The following is a 7,907-nucleotide window of genomic DNA, read 5'->3' on the forward strand; positions in this document are numbered from 1 at the left end:
ATTCTACTGAGCCATCTCCCCAGCCCCTTAATTTTCAAATATTAAACCAACCATATGTTCTTGGTATAAACTCTGCTTGATCATGATGATGAATATCACTTTTGTGTGTTTCTTGATTCAATTTGCTAAAATTTTGGCATTTGAAATTTTGCTTTAAAAAAAAAGAAATTTTGCTTTTATGTTCATGATAAATTCTGCCCTTAAGCTTGCTATATGAGTAATAGTCTTTTTTAGTTTGGGGATCAAAGTAGTGCTGGTGTATTGTTTATGGTTCTCTAGAGGAACAGAATCAATTGAAAATATATATGTATAATTATGCAAAGAGATTTATTAGATGAAAGAGTCCATAGTAACTATCTGTGTGCTAGAGAGGAGAGAACCCGGCAGCTGCTCATCTCCAGGAGATGGAAGTTCCAGAACGAGAGGGATCGAGGATGCAGCACCAGGCCAAGGTCAAAGGCCTGGAATCTCACTGTAGAGTCCTCCGTGCAAGTCTGCATTGGAACACTGAGGAAACTAGAGACCTGGAAACCTATGTCAACAGGTTCTGCTGAAAACTGAGCTTTTTCAAAAATAGAAACACTTCCTTTTTTTTTTCTTTTTACTCCATCCCGCTATAACCCCATTGCTCGGTGTCATCCACATCCCAGCTGAGTGCGACCCCATTAGTTTACCAGGCCACCTATCAACCAACCACAAACACACTCAGACCTTACAATGTTAAACTGCTAGGTGTTACTGAATCCATTCATAATTACCCATAATAAAAATCCATTCATTATTATCCATTATAAAAACCTTTATTTCATATAAAAGTAATATGCTTCATTAGGATAAAGGAAGCATACATTCTTATCTTGAATCCCATTATTTCACATGATTTATACCACAGGTAATTTCTATGAATGAGATTTCCTGGCATTCGAATACTTGCCTACATGCTTGTAGGAAGTTTCGGTAGTCTTTTCTTGCTAGGAACTCCAGTTCTTCGGAAATCTTCCCTTTCTTTCAGGTACTTCATTTTACATTCTAAAATACTGGATCATGATAGTAAGCAGTTAAGCATTTTTTCAATGCAGAATTTTCTTTCCCACACTCCACTACCACTAGGACTCCAGAGTCTTTGCAGCGTTTGGTAAAACTATGAACTTGTTCAGAACACCTCGCTCTGGTCGTTTCTCTCATTATTTTAGGAATTAAGACATATTTTTCAACATGTCTGAGATGCTGATCTGCAAGGTCGAGCGCCATCTCTGCGGGCAGAGAAGGCTGCCTTGCACTGCTGCGGGGCAGGGGCGGGACCGGGAGGAGCCTGGCGGACACCGGCCCCCTCCTCTTCCCGCGGGATGGGGAGGAGAAGCGCCGCGCACTCCTTCCCCAGTTCTGAATCCATTCGTGTTAAAGCACCAGAATAAAAGGTCGAGCCTGCCTCACAGGTTAAGTTAGGAAGTAGTCCCTTCTTTGCATTTCCTGGAACATTTTATTTTGCATGCAGATTACTTCTTTCTTAAATACTTGATGGAAGTTACCAGTAAATCCATCCAGGCCTGGAGCTTCCTCTGTGACAAGGCTTTTCAATCATAATTTCAATTTTTGAAATACTCGTGGGACTATTAGGGTTATTTATTTCTTCTTGAATAAGTTTTAGTAGTTTGTGTCACTCAAGAAATTTTCCTCTTTCTCTACATTTTCAAGTGTAATGTTACAAAATTGTTAATAATATTCATGTAATTGTACTTCTAATATCTGGGAATCAGAAGTGACATCACCCCCTCATTCCTGATGTCTGTGTTTTTCACTTCTCTCTTTTTCTTCTCTCTATGGCAATGTAAATTGGTTTACAGTCTATCCTTTTATTGTCTCAGCTACTAAGCTCTTGATTTCATTTATTTTCTCCATTGTTTTTCTATTATTTTATTTAATAGTCAAGCTTAACCTGTGTGCGTCTTTATATCTGAAGTCTTGAAGAGGCACTGTCTTTGCCTGCCTGACATTCATTCGCCTCCTTCTGGCTTTCTTCTAGGAACCTGCCCACCGCTCTCTCCATCCTTGCTGCAGATGGGCCAGGTGCAGCACCCACCTGGCTGTGGGCTGAGCACCTGAGGCTGGCCCAGTTGGCCAGGGCCTTCCTTTGCCCTGGGTGCAGCATTGGCTCAGAGACAGGCATGTGACCCAGTAAGCTCCTCAGAGGGAGCAAGTGGGTTGTTGATGGAGGTGGGTAAGAGGCTGCTGCTCTTCTGGGGGCTGCTGAGCCACTGAGGCTGAGAGCAAGCTGCTGGAGGCCACCCTGAGGGGAGACTGAGGACAAACACAACACTAGCTCATAGAGCAAGAAGGGATGGAGAAAGAACTTGTGTGTGCATGCATGCAGTGTGCATGTGTGTATGTGTTTGCTATAGTTATTTTCTGGAATGTTCCCAAGGGCCATATGCCAGAAGCTTGGTCCTTAGCTTGGTGATTCTGGGAGGTGACAGAGTCTTTCAGAGTTGGGACCAGTGGGAGATTTTAGGCCAGTGGGGCTATGGCCCTGAAGGAGGTAGTGGGACCCCTCTGTTTTCAAGGATCTTCTCTGCAATGTGCTCCTATCATGATGTACAGACCCAAAGCAATAAGGCAAATTGACCATGAACTGAAACCTCCAGACTGAGTCAAGACAGACTTTTCTTCTTTATAAGTTGATTAGCTCAACCTGTGTGATACAGTAGCCACAAGCTGACTAACACCATGCCCTGATCATATTGACTCTGAGCCCCAAAGAGGCTAAGACTCTCACCTCTTTTGTTCTCTGATCTGTGCTCCATGCCAAAACACTGCCTGCAAAGGCAAGTCCCTGAGCCCCCGGATCAAGACAAGCCTGAAGAAAGCATCTCCTCCCCAGATGACCCAGTTGCTCACGCCAATACATTTCCCCTTGTGATGCAGCCAGTTCAGGCTGTACTTCTAGCACCTGGTGTTCAAAGGCCCTAATTCTGCTGTTTGCCACCAGTAGGGGAAGCCTAGCACCTGGCCCAGAGAGAAGTGAAGGAAGCATTTGTGAAAAGTCACATAAATGAATGCCAAAGTCTCTGCCTTCATGACTGTTCTAAGTGGAGGAAGATTGCTAAGCTTAGAAAGATGGTGGGCTTTCTGTGCAGAACAGCACCACAGGAGGTAGATCAGATGCAGACTCGGAGCATCAGGTTGGACTGGACTTGGCTCACCTGGACCAGAGGACACTGCAGTAAAGGGTAATCACATTAATCCAGCCAGGACCCCAGTATTTTACAAAGCGCCAACAGTGAGCCCAGCAGAGAAATCTGGGATTTGAACTCATGCAGGCTACATTGAAATCTCATCTAAAGTCTGCTACTGGCCAGCTGTGACCTTGGGCTACTGCTATTATTATGGGCTTCATGTAGCAGAGGGAAAAGGGATACAGAAGGCCATGGGACCTTCCCAGAATGACCCACAGGTTTGGAGAGTGAGATTTGTGACCAGGTGTCTCAGATTTCCAGGCCAGGGCTCTACCGGCTGCATCCTGCAGTTTGGAGAACAAGATGACAAGACTGTATGGCATCTCCTAGAGGAACAGAGATCCTAAGGTCCCCACATTCTACATAGACCCAGCTGCCTGGACACATGACACTGCAGCAGGTCCAAGATTCCCAGAAGGACAGGGCACTGTGCGTAGGACTCGGAGAATAGAGGAAGCCAGGCACAGTGGCCAGATCCTTGTCCCCTCTTCTATGCACACTAGGTATTGTGCATCAGCAATCACATTGACATCTGCTCATTCAGAAGCAGATCCAAGAAGTAAGGAAAGGATCTGCTGCAGCCTCTGCCCTGCTGGCCCTACCTCCTCACCCCATGATGTGGGCTGACCTGGAAATAAAGAACTAACAGCAGAGCGGTCACCCCCACCACCTGATATTTTGTTTTTCATTTTTTGTTTTGTTTTTACTGTCCCCATTTAACATGGAGAAAAGGGAGTCGCTGAAACATCAAGGGATCTATCTGTCCAAGGTCACGCTGTTTGGAATGGCAGAGCAGGCTCAGACCCAAGCCTCTGCCCACTAAGATCCTTGCTCCTTCTGTAACTCTGCTCTCAAAGCACTGGAAGAGGAGTTAGGAAAGGAAGAGGTCAGCATGAGAAAGAGCACCAGGATGGGGACCCTGCAGTGGGTCCCAGAGGGCAAGCTTGGCGGGGAACATGCAGGAGGGAGGAGCAGCTGCCGTTTGCAGCTCTGTAGGTCACTGACTGAGCCTGGAATTCTCCAGAAGGAAGGTCAAGGTCTTCCTGGGGAAGCCCCACTCCAATCTAGCCCCCAGACCCCAGAACAGGTGGAGCAGTGTCAAAGAGGGAGGTGGCTTCCAGGTAGGGAGTGTTGGGCAGCAAAAAGCAGAGCTCCGGAAATGTCCTGGTCACTCGGTTTGGGCCAAGAGCTCCTGAATGGGAGCAAGGGTGTTGATGTCCCTATGCCTCTGCTGTAAGGGGACCACAGTCTCACAAGAGGCTCTAATGAGACCATTAGACCACCTTCTACCAGCCAATAAGTCCCCCCAGACCCCCCACATTCTGCAAAGTGTCCCATCAGCTTGAGAATGGCACAGCCTGTATTTCCTGCCATTTCCCTTGCAGATTCCCATATAAGCCCACAGTCAGAGAAATCAGTCCCTTTCTCTTCTCTGCTGTGCCTCAGGAACCCCTTTCCTTATAACGAGGCTGCAGGAGCAATACAGCCTCATGGGGGCCACAGCAGTTCAACTGCCAGGTGTTCCTGGTGTGCAGGTGTGGTCCTGGGCCGGGGAGCGGAGAATATTTTGGGTGCCAGGTGCCTGGTGAGCGGGGCCACCTCCATCTCTGCTTTGATCAGCTTTGCAGATGCAACTTGGGAGGCTAAGTCAGCAACTCTCATGCATCTCGGATCCCTTCCGCCCTGCCCACCTGCCCTCCCTCCCTCCCATGGATATTTATTGACACCTGGAAAGTGCTGACTCTGAGGTGAGCACTGGGCTCTGAGACCACAGAGCTGACCCCAGCCCTTGGCAAAGCATATCTTGGAGAGGACACAAATCGAGGGGGGACCCTGCAGTGACGGCACTCATTTATCATGAACCACGGCCTTGACTTCCTGCTCCATAGAAGGGTATGATGAAGCCTAGGAGTGACTGAGTCATAGTCCTCCTGGAGAACTGTACAGTGAGGGAGCAGGGGCGTTATTTCTCTGGTGGGTGCGAGGCCCAGCTCTGTGATGGATGGAGGGTCTAGATTAATTCACTCATTAATTCATTCAACTCCAGCTCAGTAAAGATGACCTTGGAAAGTGTGCGCTGGGCAGCCCTGCTTTGGCAGCACCTACCTTTAGATACCAGCTCAGATGTTCCCTCCCCCAGGAAGCATCCCCAACCCTCAGCCAGCTTTCTGTTCCTATGGGTGGCTGGGAATGCCCCTAGGGCCCCCTGAGGTAGCCAGACCCTGGAGAGCAGACAGGGGTCACACTTTGGTCCCCATCTCCATCCCCTTTCTTGACAGGAAGAAGAATTCACAGTTAGGAAGGAAGTGAGCCCGGCTGCAGATGCCTCGCAGGCACCTAATGAAACCAGCAGAAAAGAAAATTGGCAATTAGTAGGTTGTGGGAAGGAAGACATCAGAAAAGACTCAACATTAAAGATGGTCACAGAGTGACCTATGGCATTAAGCTTAATCAGGAACAAATCACTGTGCCCCCTGAGTTGATCCGAGTGGTTTTTGAGGCAGAGCAATCTTGCAGGGCTGTTTTGTACTAAGCCGAATGAAGACACAGACAGCAGCAGCCTGCAGAGGCCCCAGCACCACCGGAAAGAGTGGAGGCTGGTGGCAATAGATTTGAGCCCCATGCTCCTCTCCACCCTGCAGACAAGGTAGCTTGGACTGACCCAGCTCTGCCTGGGTCCCTGGGCCTGCTGCGCGGGTGGAGCCCATGTGCAGGAGAGCAGATCAGCTGGGTTCTGTGATCTGGTCCCCTGGAACGTGGGGGCATCACCTCTACTACTCCCTTTCCTGAGAGTTGGTGCCCACTGCAGCCTTTGGGGTCCCCTTCCTGAGTGTCATGGGGCCTCCCAGGCCAAGCCACAGGACCTTGGCTCTTCTTCTTCCTGGGCCTGACCCAGCTCTGCTCCTGAGGGTACAATGGGGCCCTGCCTGCTCCTTCAGAGCGCGGCTCTGGGTCACAGCTACCTCCCCATAAGACAGGGATGGTGACAGCCCTGCAGGGATGTAAGGATGGAGGATGCTGTGAGTGGCATGCATGTGTATGCAGCTAGGAGCAGCGTCTCAGGTCAGGGGGACCTCTGTTCTCTGCGGGAGCCTCCTCCTCTCAAGCCCGCCCCACCCCAGCTGCCCCCCACATCTGAACTCCTCTCTTGTCATCATGTTTTCTCCCACATGGCACTTTTCTCCCCATATAATGATTTGTTCTTCATTCTCACTTTTTCTGACTGTTTCTCCAGCCATACCCAAGAGCTCCATCAAGCACAGGGAACCTGGGGTCTCACCCGCAGTGGTTCCCTAGGTTCAGCACATGGCTTGGCACACAGGTGCCACTGGTGAACACCTTCTGGGGGAGGGGGAGGCTGAGCCACAGAGTGACCCGCTGGCTCAGTCAGGGTGGTGCTGGCACTGTGTCCGGGTCAGAAAGACCCAGGATGGGCAGTGACTCCTTTCAGCCCCCACCAGCTCTCCTTTGGGGAGGTTGTTGTGATGTGCAGAGAGATTTGGGCAAGGTGGGACCAGAGAGGGCGTGTCACAGGACCACCCCTCCCCCCTGCCCCCTTGGAGATGCAGGTGGGGACATGAGAGCTGGGGTGGCCACAGGCCTTCTGGACAGGCCCTGAGGTCAGAGCAGGTTAGGGGAATGCACTGCGCTCTGTGCTGAGTCCTCCAGATGAAAACAAACCAAGCCTGGCTTGAGGACTCACTCTCAGCTGCAGGACCTCATGATGGCCGAGGCTGGCTTGGATGGGATCAGTGCTACCTTGGGTCGACAAGGATCCGAGAGATCCTGCAGCCCCTGTGCCAGGGCACCCAACAGATGGGGAATAGATTCCCCTCCCTGCACAGGCCCTTGCAGGGACAGAAAGTGCTGTGGGCCCAACGCCAGGCAGTGCTCACGCTGTCCACGGCAGCAGCCACACATCCTTAACATGCTGGCCTCTCAGGTCTCTGTATCCCTCTCATTAAATGTTCCATCTGGACGCACTTCTTCCTTTTTCCTGCTTCAAAGTGTTCAGCAAGTCTCACAACAAGCAATGAAGGCAAACTTGTCTAATTGTAGAGGATTCAGTGAGGCCCCCTCCACTGTGTTCTCTGAGCAGAGCCAGCAGAGCAGGAGCTGAGATACAGGCCAGGGCGGGCCACGACTGAGCTGCAGGGCTTCGGGCGGGTGCCCTGCTCTGGTAGGACACCTACTCCACGCGATCCTCTGGCGCTTCAGGCCAAGGACAGGGGCTGGGAGAGGAAGTTCAGAGTGTTCAGAGAGGTGCCCTAAACCAAGAAAGAGGGCCACCTGTGCAGAAGCCCCACCTCTGCAGCCTTGCTCAGCCCATGAGCTGAGAGCTGCACAGGGCCAAAGGGAAGGGCCTGGCCAGACTCAGGCCCTTTCAGACTCACTGGAACCCTGGAATTCTCTGCCCAATTGACCACACACCAAATGGCTGTGAGCTACCTCCAGGTACTGCCTGGTTCTCCAGATGCTAAGGAGGCCCAAGGGCCTGGGACACTGAGAGCCCCCACCTGTCCTCTCCACCTCCCTTGGGAGCCCTGAGTGTGTGGAGGAGTGGCTACGTGTGGATCCACCCTTGGAGCTACAGGTGGGGAGGCAAAAGCTGGGGTGGTGGCCACATGTTTTGCAGCCAGGCCCTGAGGTCGGAGGAAGTTAGGGGAAGGTACC

General features: G+C 50.7%; 1 pseudogene; it reads right to left on the reverse strand.

Annotated features, from left to right (window-relative positions):
- Positions 1–934: 934 nt before the first annotated feature.
- Positions 935–1,251, reverse strand: LOC101581483 (annotated as a pseudogene).
- Positions 1,252–7,907: the final 6,656 nt, after the last annotated feature.

Source organism: Octodon degus, unplaced genomic scaffold (assembly GCF_000260255.1).
Source record: "Octodon degus isolate 3935 unplaced genomic scaffold, OctDeg1.0 scaffold00163, whole genome shotgun sequence".
Taxonomy (NCBI): Eukaryota; Metazoa; Chordata; class Mammalia; order Rodentia; family Octodontidae; genus Octodon; species Octodon degus.